Below are 18,858 nucleotides of genomic sequence, written 5' to 3' on the forward strand. Positions count from 1 at the left end.
TTCATTTGTCTACTTACCTTCTAGAGGTTTTTAGTTTGAGCATCATTTTGATTATCTTGACTATTGAGTTTCTAAATTTTCATTTCATCTTGTTTTGAGAGAATTGTTTGGATTGTTAGTGATCAGCCTTGGTAAAACCACTAAGTGTGAGTGTGTCTCAATCACTTGGGTTTGTATTGATCCCATAAAAGCTTTGTAAGACTATTTGGAGATATTGAAAATCAAATGAGATATTAGTAGTGACGTAGACGGGTTATCGAACTATAATTAATATTGTGTTCAATTGTCTCTTTCTTTTTTCTTTTCATTTTTATTTTGCGCATTCTCTTCCGTACAACCTCTCTCTCCTTGGGTTTTAATTGTGTCAGGTAGGTGAGTGATCACCTCCACCTCACTATTAAAAAAAAATGCCTTTTAGAGGAGGTAATTACCACCCTATTTTTTGGGTAATTATCACCCTAAAGGTTCAAAAAAAATGCATCTATTTAATTCGCGGTGGTTTTTTATAATTGTTATCGCTAATGAGATATAATTAAAGTTAATAAGTTTTGCCTAAAAAACTAAAATTTGATGAATTTAATAGATGCTTAGAATGAGTATAGGAGACTTTGAGTAAATATAGAAGTATAGGAGAGTGATAATAACTACCCCTAAAAGAAAATTGATTGAAAGATTTATGTATGACTGATTTCGAAAATCAAAAGCATCCTAAATAGGATTCAGATCCTCGACTGCCGAGCTGCTCGGCAGGACCGTGCTGCCTAGACATGGTGAGGCACGCAATGACCGCCTTACCCGCACTCAGCCAAGGCGCTTGGGTAGGGGTAAGGCGGTCATTGCACGCCTCACCGTGTCTAGGCAGCATGGTCCTGCTGGGTAGCTCGGCAGTAGAGGATCCAAATTGTCCTAAATAAGGGGGTTGGGTTTTGATATTTTAAAAGAGTTTTATAATTCTCTGTTAGTAAAAACACGTTTAAACGAAAAACTCCATTTTAAACACATTTTGCCTGGGAAAAACGAAAAACGACAAGCATTCTTGTTTTAAACACGTTTAAAACACGTTCTCATTTTTTGGCGTTTTTTAAGACTTTGGACTTCAGTGATCATATCTCTCTCTCCTGAACTCTGATCAGCTTGATTCTTTCTTCACCAACGTAAAGATGACTCAAAGGGCTATATTTTTCATGATATCACCTTCAACTCAAGGTCAATGTATGGATATCAAAATTAAAAGCATGTATTTCAAATAAAAATTCTTCAATTTATATGAGATTAGTGCCCTTTTTTTTAATCTATTTTTTTTTTTAAATTAAATGTTTAAAACCCGTACCATCTGTTTTCTATTAAAAAAACACTGATATCAAAAGAAGAGGACAAAGAGATAGCCAGAGTCGAACGAGAACATTCTGTCCTTAAGACAGTATTTGCAACCTATTACTGCACTGGGTTACAGCAAATCTGCCTCCCAAGATAAAACAAGTTGGACTGATTACTAATTTGCAGAGACAGTAATCACTTGAAACTATCAGAGAATTGAGAATTTGTTAATGTCTGACTGACTGAAATCGTACCACAAAAATTGAATAATTTGGGTTGTCCATTTCACCTCTATTTATAGTGATAGATGTATCCCTTTAAGATACCTCGTGGAATGGGGGTGTCCATTGAGATGAGTTGATAGGATTATAAGATTCTAATCAAAGCACTTATATGTAAGTGTCTCTTGAAGGTATCCCATGGTGTAGGTATGTCTCTTGGTTCAATGGATTAGATTAAAAGATTTCAATCCAAGTACTATGAATGCACCTATACAAATGGATATATCTCTTTGAAGATACATGTCCCTTAACCAAAATATCAGGCCAACATTGAACCAAAGAATGACCCAAAACCGCCAAAAAATCAAGCCAACATTGAACCAAAGAATGACCCAAAGTCGTCCACACAATTATTGAAAAAATTTCAATAATTTCTCCCAATTTTTAAAATAATTGAGTCTCCGTAAATAACCTCTCTATACCTTTAAACCATAATTACATAAATGTTTCTTTCTACTTGAACCTTCATGTTGTCAAAATACATTAGGATTTGTCAAAATCAAAGTAGCCGAGGCCTTGAATTTAGAATTTATAGCGATAAATCTAATATATTAGACATATGATTTACTTGACATAGTTTCAAAAATACCCGCACATTTATGGCCTTGTACTTTCACCTTAGGTTGTCATAAGCTCTTTAGAGACAAGTTTTGAATCTCGCAGAAGCGGCCCTACTTTATGCACCTAAGTAGTAGAGATAATATCTCTTGTCATTTCAAGGTACTGCATGTATGTATGGAGAAACAGACAGAGGATATGATCAATCCTTTAGTGAATCTATGTCCTGTAGGAATTGCAAGTCATACATTTGCATTTTATTATAGGACAGAGCGTTCTCATTCAACTCAGGCTACCTCTTTGTCCTCTTCTTTTGATATCAGTGTTTTTCTAACAATCTTAAGACAGTATTTGCACCCTATTACTACACTGGGTTACAGCAAATCTGCCTCCCAAGATAAAACAAGCTGGACTGATTACTGATTTGCAGAGACAGTAATAACTTGAAACTATCAGAGAATTGAGAATTTGTTAATGTCTGACTGACTGAAATCGTACCACAAAAATTGAATGATTTGGGCTGTCTATTTCACCTTTATTTATAGTGGTGGATGTATCCCTTCAAGACACCTCATGGAATGGGTGTGTCCATTGACATGAGTGGATAGGATTAAAAGATTCTAATCCAAGCACTTATATGTAAGTGTCTCTTGAAGATACCCCATGGTGTAGGTGTGTCTCTTGGTTCAATGGATTAGATTAAAAGATTTCAATCCAAGTGCTATGAATGCACCTATACAAATGGATATGTCTCTTTGAAGATACATGTCCCTTAGCCAAAAAATCAGGCCAACATTGAACCAAAGAATGACCCAAAACCGTCTACACAATTATTGAAAAAATTCCAACATTTTTCATTTTTACCTTTCTCTGTTTTTTTTTTACCGTCTGTTTGCAAATTTTTATTGTTTAAAACCCGTATTATAAGACTCCGTTTTTTTGTCGTTCCCGTTTTTGTTAACTATGGTTTTATTCTCATTGAAGGGTTTCATTACCAACCCCATGCCCCATGCATGACTGTACAACTAACTTTTTGTACACTTTATTTTTGCCGAAAAAACTTGTTGGAAATATATCATCCAATTCATATATAAAAATATATGTAATATAGGGTTTAGATTACTTATCTGATTAGTAGACAAACCAAGGTTGATGTCGGCAATTCAAGCACCAAATATAACGTCATGAACCTGAAATTACATTGAGAAACTTAACGGGTTGAGTTGTGGCAATGGACATTTTCCTTGAGACTGTAGATGCCCCCTATGGTGGAAGTTGAGTTCGTGAGAATCAGCCTCTATGATAAAACAGTCATTGGTCCCTCCAGTAGTCATTACACTCGCTTACTGGGTCCCGTCGAGACACATTCGGGTTGTGCTCAGTCAACAAAGAAAATTGAATAACTGGACCTCTCAAAACAATAAAAAACTAGAAAAAAAAAAACTGAAGAGAGAAACTGAATAGAAGAAAGAGAGTTTAACAACACTTGTAATTCTCTTACAAAGTGTCCAAAAACATCCTCTATATATAGATGAGAAGGACCCCCTGGAGAGACCTTGCCCGAGGGATGTGTTTCTTCAAGAGACACAACAAATAATATCAACATCAATCAAAATCGATCAAAGCCAAATAGAACTGAAAACATATTGAGATATTTTGAAACTTCATTTTATAAAATACAACAAAACTCATTATATATGAATGAAATCATGTCACCCGAAAATATAATCGAGTAGCTAATGAAGACACTAGGACCCAAACTCAGAACATACCATATGTGATGAGCTAAAGGACAGTACCACCATACAACATATTGTATTCACGGTTCTGTAAGAAATGAATATACGGACCTTTATCCCTTGAAGTTCGCTGACCGGTATGGTTGTGCGATTCCTCTCATAGGGGGGCTAAAATGACCATTCCACCCCCTGACCGAATACACTACCTGGGTGGGGTCCACCCCCCATTTATTAGAGGCACTAGGGAACCGTACCGGGCAAGGGAACCGCAGGTGAAAAAAATTCAGCAAGATACTGCCCGCCTCCATTGTCATTGTATTATGCCTTCATATTGGACTTTTTTCCCCTTTACATTAAAGAAAATGGTTTGGGCTTCTTCTTTTTTTTTTTTTTTTTCCGGGGGCGCGGGGGGTGGGGGGGAGGAAGAGGCAGGAAGGGGTGTGTAGGATGTGACCATGAACATGATATGTTTATGGGTCAGTGTTCTCTGTGGGAAAGCGTGGCCCCTACATGTGCGAGGTGTCCTATGAGTGCACGTTTTGGCATCATGGGGGAGGGATTTCCATCTTTCATGGGGGTGGAGCGGTCATTTCCTCCCCCCCCCCCCCCCCTCTTTTGTACGTGGTAGGTACACTCCGGCCCCACATAGAACTTCTCTCCAAATATATATATATTCATGGTCTTAAAATAGAAAGGATTTTGCTAGGGGTTAGAGTCGTTAGACCACATTCATATATACAAACCCAAAGTTTTGGAAACTGCTTTTTTGGATGAAATTTTAAAAATCTTGACTGAAATGACGTAGCGAGTTGGGCTTTTGGTGGGGGAGGACCGGCTAAAACTAACCCGACAGACCAAGAAGAACTGGACTATTTTTGAAAACTTCAAACATCATTACCATGGGCCCATGGCCCATGTAGCGTATAGTACATATATCGTGCTTAATTGGGCTTTAGGAATGGAGAGAGAGTCTTACCCAGTGATCGACACTTGGCACCACCCCCTACAACCTTGGTGTGTTTGGTCCCATGGTCCCAAATTCCCGTTTGTCATTCTTGTTAAAGTTTTATGTTTTTAGCTACAGAAAAAACAACCAAGAAGAACCAAACAAACCACAAGAGGTTCAGATCAATGACTCGTTAACCTTGGCCCACTCTTACATTGATTTTGACCCGTTGGTTGAGTCGGCACGTTCCCAGCTTATATTTGTAACAGGATCTTTCCCAAAGATGGAAGAATCTTTCAAGATTCCCTTATGTCTAATATGTATTATTCATCTGTTTTAAACGCGTTCCCATTTTTTACAGTTTTAAACATGTTTTGTCGTATGTTTTCCAAATATACGGAGAAAAACAGCAAACGGCAAGCATTCATATTCTAAACGCGTTTAACCATTCTCCTTTTTTAACTTTTTTTAAAAACTTGGTCTTGTTAAACAATGGCTTACTTAATTGATCATATCTCTCTTCCAAATTCTGATCGACTTGATTTTTTTACCAACATAGAGATGGCTCGAAGGGTTACATTTCTCATGATATCACCTTCAACTCAAGGTCAATGCACAAACCCGAAATTGAGCTAAGAATTAATGCATCTACTGAAAAGGGTTTCTAAAGCAATAACTCCCAACTCCAACTAAACACGTATCATTCCATGAGTTTGTTGGCTGTGTTCACAATAATGAGCAACACCATACCCCAAACCAAATTACTCAACTTTGGAGATTATGGTATGGAATATATATGAATTACTTTTGAATGTTACAGTTGTTTTGACCATTAGAAGCATGTATTTCAAATAAATATTCCTCAATTTATATGAGAATAGTGTCGGGTTTTTTTTTTTTCATTTTTTTTTAAAATATAAACGTTTAAAACACATACCACCCATTTTTCATTTTTTACCGTTCTCTGTTTTTTTTACCGTTTTATTTGATCATCCATTTGTAATTTTATACCATTTAAAACTTGTACCGTTAGACTTCGTTTTTTTGTCGTCCTTGTTTTTTTCTAACTATGATTTAAAGTCCATTTTTAAGGTACTATTTTTATTCTATAATTATTTAATTACAGAATATATATACTAGTAAAAATGCACGTGTAAGCATTTGTGAGTGTTGGAGAGCAAATGAAAACTATGGGTTGAAAGAGAAAGAGTTATATTTTAAAACTCTCATAAATGTTCTGAAATAATGTAAAATGAGAACTTGCACCATTTACTTTTTGAACTATTTATGGATTGAAATATTTATTGTTCGGATAAATTACACGTCACCCCCTAGTTTTCAAACGAAACTCAGATCACCCCTTGATTTTTTTGAAAAAACTCAAATCACCCCCTCTACAGTAATGGTGTTAGTCTGCTGTTAGTTATTGGTGTGAAAGGACTATTTACCCTTGTACTAAAACATTAGAATTAAATTTACAATTCTAATACGACATAATTCTCCAATTCTTTCTAGATATTTTAATAGTCCACAATTTCACAATAATTGAACCAAATAATGTCCAATAATTGGTATGGGAGAGAGAGAGAGAGAGAGCTCTCTAAGGGTACGACACAGAATAATAATCTATAAAGATCAGTAAAAAAGAGTTTATTAGGTATAACACAACCAATATATAACAAAGGCATCCTAAAGAAAAATATGCAGTAAGAATTATAAAATAACAAAGAATCTATAGTCAAAATTAAACAAGTTAAATAGAGACACAATTTTGTAACTTGGGTTCTCTACATCATGAAATACCAGTTCCCATTACACTACCATTAAAGTTAAAATGAAAATATAGATAAGGGACTTGGTGGATTTGAACCACCATCCTCTTGAAGTATGAAGACATTTCTCACACCCCAAGTACTCTGCCAATTGAACTAAAGACCCATATTTAAAACTCTACCAACAAAAACCCCTACTTGCTTATTTGCCGGTATCCATACCACTACAAACCATTAGAAATTGTCCTAATTAGAAAACGAAAGCTATTAAGAACAGAATGGAAATGAGGGTAAGACACTAATCAAAACAAATCAATAGAAATTTCACACCCACTAAGATTCTGGAGACAAAAAAATACATGATAGAAACCTAACTCATTGTGAAGTTCATTCCAACCCGAATCTGATCATCAAATGGCAATTTATTCACCCTTGAATATACAAAACAAAAGTTGAAAGCCAATCTAAGATGTTTACCTAAAAAAGTTCGGAATTCTACTGTCAGTCAAGCACAAACCAGTAGACTCTTCAGATATTCTAATATTCCTCTCCTATATAGTCCCATAAATCCTATTACTTCTCCAAGGTGTCACTTTTACAAAATATCACATCCGCTTACTGGTGCTACCACTCTAACACCAGGTAAAATCAAAAGATTAAGATGGCATATCAACTTCATCGGTTCATCCAACCTCTTATAAAAAAAAACATACTTCATCCATTGAATACAAGAGTCAACCTCATCCATCGAATACAAGAGACAATCTCATCGCATCATGAATAACCTTTTCCTCAAGTTCATTCAAAGGATGTCATCAAATATTGTCAAACTAATGCTGTACAAACATACTTTATAACTCGCTTCCATACCCTACCCTACCATCACTTTCTTAGAAGTTGAGAACCCTAATCCAAAAGAAACCATCACAAACCTCTAAACTACCTATCATTCAATTCCTTAGCAACACAAATCTCCCTCTAAATCTGCAGACACTAATAATCGCCCATACTTGCAGCATTGCAAATTATTTGAACAGAAAATCAACAGTAACCATTTTCTGCAAAAGAAAACATAAATAGTCAAATAAATAAATAATACAAAAAAGAGCATCTATGGAAAATAATAAGATCATAATTAGTAAAGCCATACATAGTTCAATTTTCAATTATTAAACTCCTAAAATCAGTTGTTTCAGCCAGCATTGTATCTTACTCTATAATACTCAACAACTTCTTTTCTTGTGACTGTTCCTGTATTAGAAGAGTTGAGAACACCACAACTTCTCTAGTTTGGGAGTAAACAGTAATATAGCAGGCAGCAAGCATCACAACATAACTACGATGGATCTATATAGAGATGAGGAGATCCATACAACCCGAAACTAATTTTAACTCTTAAATTCAACTATAAAATAATATCCCATCATTGACTAATACTTTTCCTGGCCATAACTCTTGTAAATCAAGCATAATGTGCATTGGTTCAACCCTCCGAAAACAAGTCCAACATGAAAAATTAACTCAAAATACATTACTAACATAAAGAGTACTAACTTAAACCTACGACCAAACAATATAAAACCAAAAATACCTTTCAATTTCATACGAGACACTTCTAATGCGTCCAACATAGGAACCCAATGGGTATCCTTATGCAGCCACACAACATGATCTGCCACATCCCAAATAATCGGTCCATTAAACCTAATGGTGTTTTGGACACCACCTTGAAGCTTGTTCCTTCTTTCAGAACCCTAGCTTGTCTTGATTCTTTATCATACATAGGTCAAAGGATCAATTTTGATAACCCATTCATTTAACATAGCATTTTGGATTGGGAGTTGAAAGACAAAGCTTTGAAAAAGTTTGCAATTGAGTAGAAGGGCACCTCTAATATTGAATGAAAGGAAAGAGATATTCTTTGTGGTCAAATTTCAATTAAATTAAGTATATCTTCTATGGCAGTCAAAACCAGCGGAGGATTGAGAATCTGTACATGAAACATGAGACCATATGATGTTAGTACAGAAATGCAGGGTTTCAATTCTATATGGTATGGCCAGTTAAAACAACAATTACTGACCGAAACAAATAGGGCTTGATCAGAAGGTTGACGAAACACATGGGAGTTAAAATCATTAAGCTCATAGACACTAAATTTAGTGTCCTTTTATTTTGTTTTGTTACCTGCCCACCATGTTATGTTTCCAATCTTTGTGCAAATGACACCTAACATATTTTGTTTGTTAGATAGGATACAATAACACTTAACAAACACAACATTCGAAAGGATCTCAGGAAAGTAAATAGAGTAATAGCTTATTAAGAATAAGAAAAAATACAAAAAGTTCTATACCTTATTATCGATGAAAAAGTAAAACAAAATTAAAGACAAAATAATAACAAGAAAAAATACTAAAAGTTCTTCTTTCCTCTGCAATATTAACAGTTTACACTGTCTATCTATCCATAGCTGGAAAAGAAAAATTAAAGAGTAGTAAAAAAGAAGATATATATAACAAAGGGCAAAACTACAAACGAAGAAGCAAAAGGGTGGTGGAGGATGATTCTGATATGAAGGAAGCTACACTAAAGCTTACCAAATCCAATGCAGAGAAACACATGAAGTGAAAAACGCCCAACAAATCCTAACAAAAACTTCCAGTGGGTAAAAACCGAATGCGGTTAGAGAGAGATAAATCATGGTTTAAGAAGAAGCTAGAGACTGGAGAAATGAAAACAAAATGCTCTATAAGATATAAATAGGAAATCATATTCAAATGCATCAAAGCCAGCTTTATGAACTGATCAATTTAACTGCTAAAGACAGTTTCAGGAGAATTAAAACACTTAACTCAAAAGAAAGAGCAATAAAGCCCGAAGACATTGGCACCTAAGATGTTGTCTTCCCTCTTCAAACTGCAAAATGAATCTTTAAGATGTTGGGATGCACAGTGATGTTTTTATACAATAAAACCAAAAGAGCATAAAAAAAAAGGGGGGGGGGGGAAGGGAGAGGGGTTGGGGTAAAGAAAGATGGTTTGGTTAGGGAGCACAAGAATCGTGACTTTCACATTTTATTTTCTTACTTCGTGTTTAAGTAAACTGGCTTTCCGTATTCATCCTGTTCCTTAGAGAGTAATAAAATTTTATTGTTTCCTACTGTTTAACCAGAGATAACAGTAGGAAACAATAAAATCCCTAAAATCGATACCTAAAAATTTGCTTAAGTATATCTCGCAATTTGTTGGTTTCTTCCTTTGACACCTTAGTAATGTGCTCTGCCCCCCTCATCGATTCTAACAATATGGTGGTCTCTTGTTTTATGTCATGAAACTCCTCAATTCCTTTAATACAATTAATAAACTCAAGTTTTTTTCTATTCCAGATCAAGTTTGATTCCTCAGCCTCTAATCTCAGTCTCTCAGCTTCATCTTTAATCTGGTTGATTTCATTTCTTGATTCACATAAGAGCTCTACATACTTCAAATCTGTGCTTTTCATGATTTGCTTGAGGCATTCTACCTCTCTCATTGCATTCTCTCTTACAGATTTGCTTGAGATGAGTTTTCCCTTTGCCTCATTGGCCTCCATTGAGACTTCTCTAAGTACTAATGCCAGATCTTCCATGGCCTTCCTATTCTTCTCTTCTAGATCTGTAGCTAACTTAAGTTCAATTCTAGGTTCAACCCATGTGCTAAAGCTTTGGCCTTTGATTGACCTAAAGTTAAGATCATAAAATAACTTTTCAGCACAGATACAGTTGGCCAGAAAAATCAAATAAAATCTGCGATCATGGGAATTCAAGGCTTAATGCTGATAGCAGGACCAAAAAATTCATAAAAATATGAAGCAAAAGATTGTTAAAAATACTAACAAGACGGCCCGAGCTTCCAGGACGTTGTTATCCATTTCGATGATCTTTGATCCCGCTAAGAGTTGCATCACCAATCCAGAAGTCACAATGGGAGTAAACACAAGCTCCATGACAGTCTCACGGTTTGAGGCAAGAATAACATGCATCCAATAAAAAGGACGTGCTCCAGTAGTGGAATGTATTCCATAAAGCGGAAGTTGATTGCAGACCAGGAAAATAAAGAGAGAGATCACAGTGTATTTTATTTTCTCTCTAAATGGGAGCTTCCTGTCTGCACTCTGTACTTCAGGTAGAAAGGACAGAAATGGTCTAACAAGATGGAGAACTCTGAATCCTCCCCCCATTTTATTTTATTTTTTTACTTTCATCTATCATTCCCCCCCCCCTGGAGTCTAATGATAAGGTTATCTTCTTCCTCTGAGTAAGGTAATTCATCCATCTTAACCTGCAACTCTTTCCACTCCTCTTGAAACATATATATATATATATATATATATATATATATATATATATATATATATATATCAGCAAACAAATTAAGCATTTAGAAACAAAACCCATATTATCAAAATTTTAAAATTCTTTCTTTGGGAACAGAATAAAATTAAAATCTGGTGCCTCCTCACCTGTGACCTTGGCTATGCGATTCCACCTCCCTTTCCCATGCACTCCTATATTAGTCTTCATGAATAGATGTTGTAGAATCACTAAATTTGCAAAACAAAATTTAATATCAATGGTATTCTATAACAATTATTTGGGTTGAAATAATATTCTTTGATTATACAAGTTAGTCATCTTACCTATCTGGTTGGTTGGAGGCATTGCAAGTTGGTGCATGCCCCCCAGGAGGTCAAGGGTTCGACTCTCCTGGATTGCATTTGTGCCAAAAAAAAGGCACCTTTCTCCCCCTCCCCCCTTAGTTGTAGATTGTGGGCTTGTCTTAGCTTTCCCCTTAGATTGTAGTTGGCCTATGGGCCCTTGAGTAGGATAAACCAAAAAAAAAAAAAATCTTACCTATCTGATAATAGAACTTCTTTATAGACCACATTCTTTGTATAAGAATCAATTTTTCTTCCTACATTTTGATTTTTCACTAAAATCGTGGTGGTTGATATGGATATACCTCTTGATAATGCTACGTATAATTGACCATGTGAAAATACTGGTTCGGGAAGATATACTCCAACATGTGGTATTGTTTGCCCTTGTGATTTATTTATTGTCATAGCAAAGCTAAGCGGAATTGGAAATTGCTCTCTTTTTAAATGGAAAGGATATCCTTCATTTTCTGCTGGTGAGAGTGGGATTCTTGGAAGAGCAACCAGATTTCCTGCAAATTGCCCAACTGCAATCCCTGCTAGGATGACATTTTTTTGAAATTGACGACAAACCAAACGGGTACCATTGCATTCTCCCTGTGAAGGATTCAAATTTCGCAACAGCATTATTTCATGATCTGAACGGGTACCAAAGGGAACAAGCCATGAAACGAAGAGTTGTCATGCCAAAAGGTTTTAAATAATACAGTAATAGGTTTAAGTATGTAAACACTGCCAACAAAATAGCAACAAAAGTTAGTCCATCGGGTTACATTCCGGCTCTAACCATCTCTTTGAAAGTACTTAAAGCATCCTTCCCAATACCTTGCATTCCGTAATCCATGATCATTGTGTTCCAAGAGATCAAATCTCTACCTTTAAGCCAATCAAACACAAAACGCCCCTCTTTAAGACTCCCACACTTCATGTACAAATTAACCAATCCATTTCCTACCAAAATGTTTTTATCCATCAGGGCTCTAATGACATGGCTATGGATTTCCCTTCCAAGATGTAGTGCTCCTACCTCTGCACACACTGATAAAATACTGGCAACTGTGACTGAATTGGGCTTCACATTAACATACTGCATTTGATGAAAGAATTTCATTGACTCATCACTTCATCAGCCCATCCCGTGGAAGAACCACCAATCAACGCACCCCAAGTTACCACATCAGGTCTCATCAACCGGTCTTTTATATTCTCCAGCTGTGGAAAAAGCTTACAAGCCTGATAAAAAAAGCCAGCTTCACCAAAGGAGGAAATCAATGCATTCCAACTCACCAAGTAAGATTTTTATCTCCAAAAATTACATCTTTGCAGCCTCAGTATATTCATGCTTAACATAGAAACAGATAAGGCTGTTCTTCACAAACACATAGCTTTCAAAACCACCCCTAATGACAAATCCATGGACTTCCTTAACCTATTGGGTATTTGGGTGCAACAAAATTTACACAAACAGACAAAACAACAGCAACTGCTTCTGCAGTAGCACCATTGACTCTCATTCTCATATCACCAAATAGCCCTAAAACTTCCTCATGCCTCCTACATTGAGCATGTGCCGACAATAGCGACGTCCATGTCACAAGATTAGGCTCCAACACCTCCTGTCCCATCACATTCCAAATATCTCAACAGTACCATCACAATCATAATCCAGAAAAAAATCTGAAACCATAGCATTCCAAGAAGTACAACTCTTGTGAGGCATCCTATCAAACAATTACCGTGCAAAGCCCATCTGCCCAATCTTTGCACACATCCCAATCAATTCATTTACAACATGAAGATGAAACTGGAAACCCAACAGAACAACATGAGCATGCATGATCTTGCACAATTTAGAGCTCCCCAAGGAAGCACAAGCTCTTACAACTAAGGGTAAAATAAACCCATCAGGGGAAATTCCCATATGACACATTTGGAGGTAAAGTTTGAGGGACTCCTCGGAGTGCCAATGAGAGAGGTTTGCTCTCAAGATGGAATTCCAGAGTAATATATTAAAACTGCATTCAATGTGAATGCTAGAAAAAACTACTCTGGCATCAGTGACAAGCCCAAAACTGCTGTAAATTGCTACAAGTGTTGCAGCCAGAAAAACTGCTGTATTTAGATTTGGTCTGTTTGGTTTAACAAAGTTCTATATACTGCTGAAGGAAAGCAAACGGATCCATATACTTTAATCTCAGAATCACTATGTGAATGTCAAAATGCTGCATTTAAAGCAGTATATTAGACAACACTACTACATTATATATGCACGTCAGCATCTAAGAAATTCAGAGAATAAACTATAAGTTTGAACAAATTAAAACTTGAGTAATGGAGGATATTTCAAAGCATGACATGAGAAATTGAAACTTGTAGCCATAATCTAAATAAAAGAAGTACATGTCTATAAATAAAGCTAAGGTATGACACCAAAGATAGCTGTTCCACTTTCCAAAATGAGAAAAGATTAACACCTAACAAGAAATAATATCTTAAAGATAATTTCGTCCACTATGCTAAAATGCCAGGCATATCCAGGGAAGGGGAAGTTATGGATAATTCATAATACATGGTGGCATAACTGTGAATGATATAAGCATTCCTCCACTACCTGTGAATATTTGGACAGGGAGAAGAGGTCGAATACAAAAATCTTTAAATTGCCTCAACTCTGATTGCTGTCTTGAGACCTGTTGCAGTAAACAGAATATTGAGCTAAAAGGAAACAACAGAATATATCTACAAATCAGGATGTAGACTGATTACACAGAATATAAGGGCCAAAAAGAAAAGGCTACCCTACTTCAATTACGGAAGCAAGTAAATAGCATGAAAACATTTTCTAACACAATCAAAGAATTTGTGGCATTAGTTCTCAGTTCAGGAAAAACTCCAAGCGCATTAAGAAATCAAATTTCAATACACTAAATTCCTAAATAGGTTCCAAGCCCTCTCTCTGTTCTTGTGTTCCTCCTTTTTATGCAACAAGTACACCTCAATTTCCAATTCTTTTGATTCTTTAGTTTTCAAGATTCTGCCATGTTTTTCAATTCCATCCGTGTCTGCCAAAACCAACAGGTATGTTTTCTGTAAAGCCTACACAAATTCCAAAACAGGTGTCTATGTGAAATCAAAATAACGAAGAGAATGCAAGCAGAGGTGTGAAGAACTAACCAGAAATCAAAATTGGAAAAGAGGTGTGAAGAACTAACCACAAATTGAAGGTTTTGGATACAGGAAAAGAGAAAATAAGAGAAAAATGAATAAATAGTAGAAGCATTTGACATGGAGTCCACAATTCAGTTGAATCATAAGAAGATTGCAAAACTAAAAACAATAAACCTATAGTTCATGGAGCTAACCACACAAATCATCACAGAAAATAACAAAAATAAAAAATTAGTACACAGAAAGAAGAAGAAATTTTAAATACAATGAAAATAGGAAGGGAAAGAATAAATTAATACATAGAAATGAAATATGCAACTTCTTAGTTTCCCAATAACAAGTAGACGACCAAAATAAGAGCATGTCTGTGCAACAACTCATCTCCCCAACAGCTCATCGTAACCCTTTCCCTTTGTTTTTCTCATCTGAGACCGACACAAATTATAAATAAAAAAAAAAAAAAAAAAAACAAAGCAGCAAACCCCATCCCTTCGATCCCCACAAGTCCCCTCTTTCCCTAATGCTAATTCTTCCCGCTGTTCTCCTTTGTTTTTCTTTTTCTCTAACTTCGATCAACATCATTCCTCTCGCCCAGGATTCCGCCAGAGCCCAATAAAAAAAATAACAAAAACAGTGCAGAAGAGAAAGAGAGTGCGAGACAGAGAAAGAAGAATAGCAGAGAGAAATAAAGAAGCCAAGAAAAAGAAAATGTGGTGGAAGACGTACCTGGTTCATCCTGAACGCCCTTTGTTTTTCCCATCTGAGACTGCACAAAACAATCAAAAGGTCTACTCAGTTAAAAAAAAAATCACAAAGTATTAAGGAATTAGTCACGGAGATAAAGAAGAAGAAGAATACAGAGCCTCAAATGAAGTGTTCCGACTTACAACCACCGCAAATGGCCGCTGCAACCGTTTGACTAAAGGAGATGGAAACGGAGAAGAAAGAGAGGAACAGAAATAGTCCGCCTCCGCAATCACCAATGAATTCATTGAAAAAAACAAATAGAGAACAGAGAGTGAGAAACCAACAAATGAATTCATGGAGTTTTCATCCATTAAACAAAACCGGCAAAGAAGGTAACAACAATAAAAAAGATATCACAATGCAAAACTGAGCATAGAGAATCGCTGGTCAGATTAAGAAATTAGTCACAGAAATAAAAGGATCCGGATACGGACGATTAGCAATGTCGACAAAGGGCTCAAATTCGAAATTGCAACGATTGGATTTGGAGAGGCTGCAAACTTCAAGTTTCGATGAGGATTGATGATGAGTAGAGAAAAGATAGAGGTTCGTTTTGTTTGAGCCGTGAGAGGACTGTAATTGGGAGATTGGAGAGGGAGAGGGAAATAGAAGGTCACACGATTAGATACTTTTCGTAAGAGAATTTTTTTTTTGTTTTTTTGGTAAGTATGGGATTCGAAAGATTTACATTTACTGTCATAAAAAGCGGTTTTAAGAATTAAGAAAAAATAAAATAAAATAAATTAAGGGTACCAATTTTAAGAAAGAATACAACAACAAAAAGACGGGAGACAGAATGAGAAGAAGATGGAATTATAGATAAAAATGAAGGGTAGAATAGGTAATTGGAAGATTTGCCACAACATGCTTTTATATATACTAGTAAAACTGCAAGTGCAAATGCACGTGTTTGCTTTTTTTCATATATGAATCACCGAAATGAACACCCAACATTTTAGATGTTTTACTTAAATAATAAAATTGTTTATATAAACAAACATTACAGTAATCCATTTTTTTTTTATTTCTTTAAAATTTCTTTTCATTTTATAATATATACATTTTTAATTATGTCTTGTAATATATATATATTTTTAAGATAAGATATTATTAATGGCAAAAGAATTGAATTTATCTTTAAAATCGTTAGAAAACTAAGTAGTGAAACGAATGGTACCTTAATTTTTATAAAAAAATTATTAATGCAACATTGAGGGGGGGTTTATCATGGTTAATATTGTAATATATATATATATATATATATTTTTAAAGATATGATGTTATTAATGGAGGAAGAATTGAATTTAGTTGAAAATTATAACAATTAATTGAGGGGGAGTTTATCGATTGTTCAAGGAATAATGGATAACATTGCAATATTTTTTTTTTGGGTAAGATAAGATGAGATTATTTTATACATTGGAAAGTGGGGTTTTATAGATTGTTGAACGAAAAAATAATAAAATTGTTTATATAAACAAACATTACAGTAATCCATTTTTTCTTTTATTTCTTTAAAACTTTATTTCATTTAATAATATATATATTTTTTAATTATGTCTTGTAATATATATATATTTTTTAAGATAAGATGTTATTAATGGCGGAAGAATTGAATTTAGCTTTAAAATCGTGAGAAAACTAAATAGTGAAACGAATGGTACCTTAATTTTTATAAAAGAATAGTTAATGCAACATTGAGGTGGGGTTTATCACGGATAATATTGTAGTATTTTTTTTTTTTTAAGATAAGATGTTATTAATGGAGGAAGAATTGAATTTAGCTGAAAATTATAACAATTAATTGAGGGGGAGTTTATCGATTGTTCAAGAAATAATGGATAATATTGTAAATCTTTTTTTTGGTAAGATAAGATGAGATTATTTTATACATTGGAAAGTGGGGTTTTATAGATTGTTCAACGAAAAATGGGATTATTTTACTTTCTCTTTATAATTTCTAATTTCTAATTAATAATTAATAAGAATTATCTCTTATTGAATTTATCTAAAAAAATGTGAGAAAATTGAGTAGGGAAACGATTGGTCCATTACTTTTTATAAAAGAATAATTAATGTAACATTGGGGGGGTTTATTAATGGAGGAAGAATTTAATTTAACTGAAAATTATAACAATTAATAATTAATAGTTAATGAAGGGTATTGTTTTGGGTTTATTGATATTATTGACAGGTACTTTTGGTATAAAAAGATTTACCATGACTTTTGAGTTTCTACATTTATAATATAGTATGATATATATATATATATATGTATATGAGAACAAATAAGTCAATAGATTCCACAATGGATGTCTCTTAGGTTTATCAACGATTAAAAAAAATTAAATAATTTGAAAGTGGTCTATCAGTGCCAACCCCTAACGTTTGTCTATATTTTAAGGCACACCCATTAACTATCATAATATCAACCGTTACCCATTTCTGAATGGTGTCAACATATGAAATTCCTTTGACCAATATACCCTTTACATAAAAAACATAAAAAATCTATTCCTAAATCATTTCTTGCCGTTGGAGACTTCACAACCAGCATACAATCACCCCATCCCTTCGCCTACGAGTCTCTTCAAAATAGGATGGATCAAGATGCATTTGGAGCTGCTTTACTAGCTCCCTCCCTTGCTTTAGCTCATTGAACAAAAGTTTCTGCTCCCAATTCCCGGTGTTCTCCATTTTAGTTTTTAATCTAATAATAGATCCTGCGAATGGGGGTGAACAGGTTTGACTCTAAGAACAGAGGTTTACTTTAGTTCATGTTTAAGAGTAAGGATCCAACACTTTTTTGGAGAACGACAGCGAGAAGGTGAGCAAAGAATTGTGGAGAAGAAGAAGATGGGGGGCCGAAGATGGAGAATCAGAAGCTACAAACATCAGAATAGTAGCTCGAGATTGACTTATGAAATCACAAATGGGTTGCTGAAATCAGTTCAATAGCTTCGAAAAATTGGGTGAATTTGAATTGAATAGTTGTCTTGTTCAAAGGTTAGAACGCAGAGAGTCACAATGGAAGAGGGCTGAAGACGATGAAATTGAAGATGGAGAGAAGCTGAGGAATTGCATTTAAGGGAGAGATGGAAGGAAGCTTTTTAGAACTACCTCACTCCTCCCCAAACCATCTCTCTCCGACAACTCTCCGATCACCATTGCCCCACTCTCATCTCTTCGAACCTAAACTTTACAGCGGTTCCTCTCAGGGTTTGGGGCAATAGCTGTAGTTATAGGGGAAGGCACTGTTAAGGAGAAGTCTAGCTTATGTGCTGTCTATTAGAGATTTGTCCATGTGTACAGTTGGTTGTCGTTGTCTTTCTCTCTATGGACCACATGGGTTCTTGTTTATGTTGACTTTCTTTGTATTATATATGCCCTGAGACTTAATAAAGAAATCACTACTGATCAAACCCTACATGGTATCAGAGCTGATATCTCTTGCGAGTTTCCTTTTTTTGCGTTTTCATGGAGTCTTCTTCTTCTCTTGTCTTTGTAAATGTCCAGCCTTCGCTTCCTCTGAAACTCTCTTCTACCAATTTTTTGCTGTGGCACGCTCAGTTCATTCCTCTTCTCCAAGGTCATAACCTCCTCAGTTATGTTGATGGCTAGTTTCCTCGGTC

The 18,858-nt window shown here is 35.2% G+C and overlaps 1 pseudogene; it reads right to left on the reverse strand.

Annotated features, from left to right (window-relative positions):
* Window positions 1-11,942: 11,942 nt before the first annotated feature.
* On the reverse strand, window positions 11,943-17,923 carry LOC122662872 (annotated as a pseudogene).
* Between the last annotated feature and the right edge of the window lie 935 nt (window positions 17,924-18,858).

The sequence above is a fragment of the Telopea speciosissima genome, chromosome 5 (assembly GCF_018873765.1).
Source record: "Telopea speciosissima isolate NSW1024214 ecotype Mountain lineage chromosome 5, Tspe_v1, whole genome shotgun sequence".
Taxonomy (NCBI): domain Eukaryota; kingdom Viridiplantae; phylum Streptophyta; class Magnoliopsida; order Proteales; family Proteaceae; genus Telopea; species Telopea speciosissima.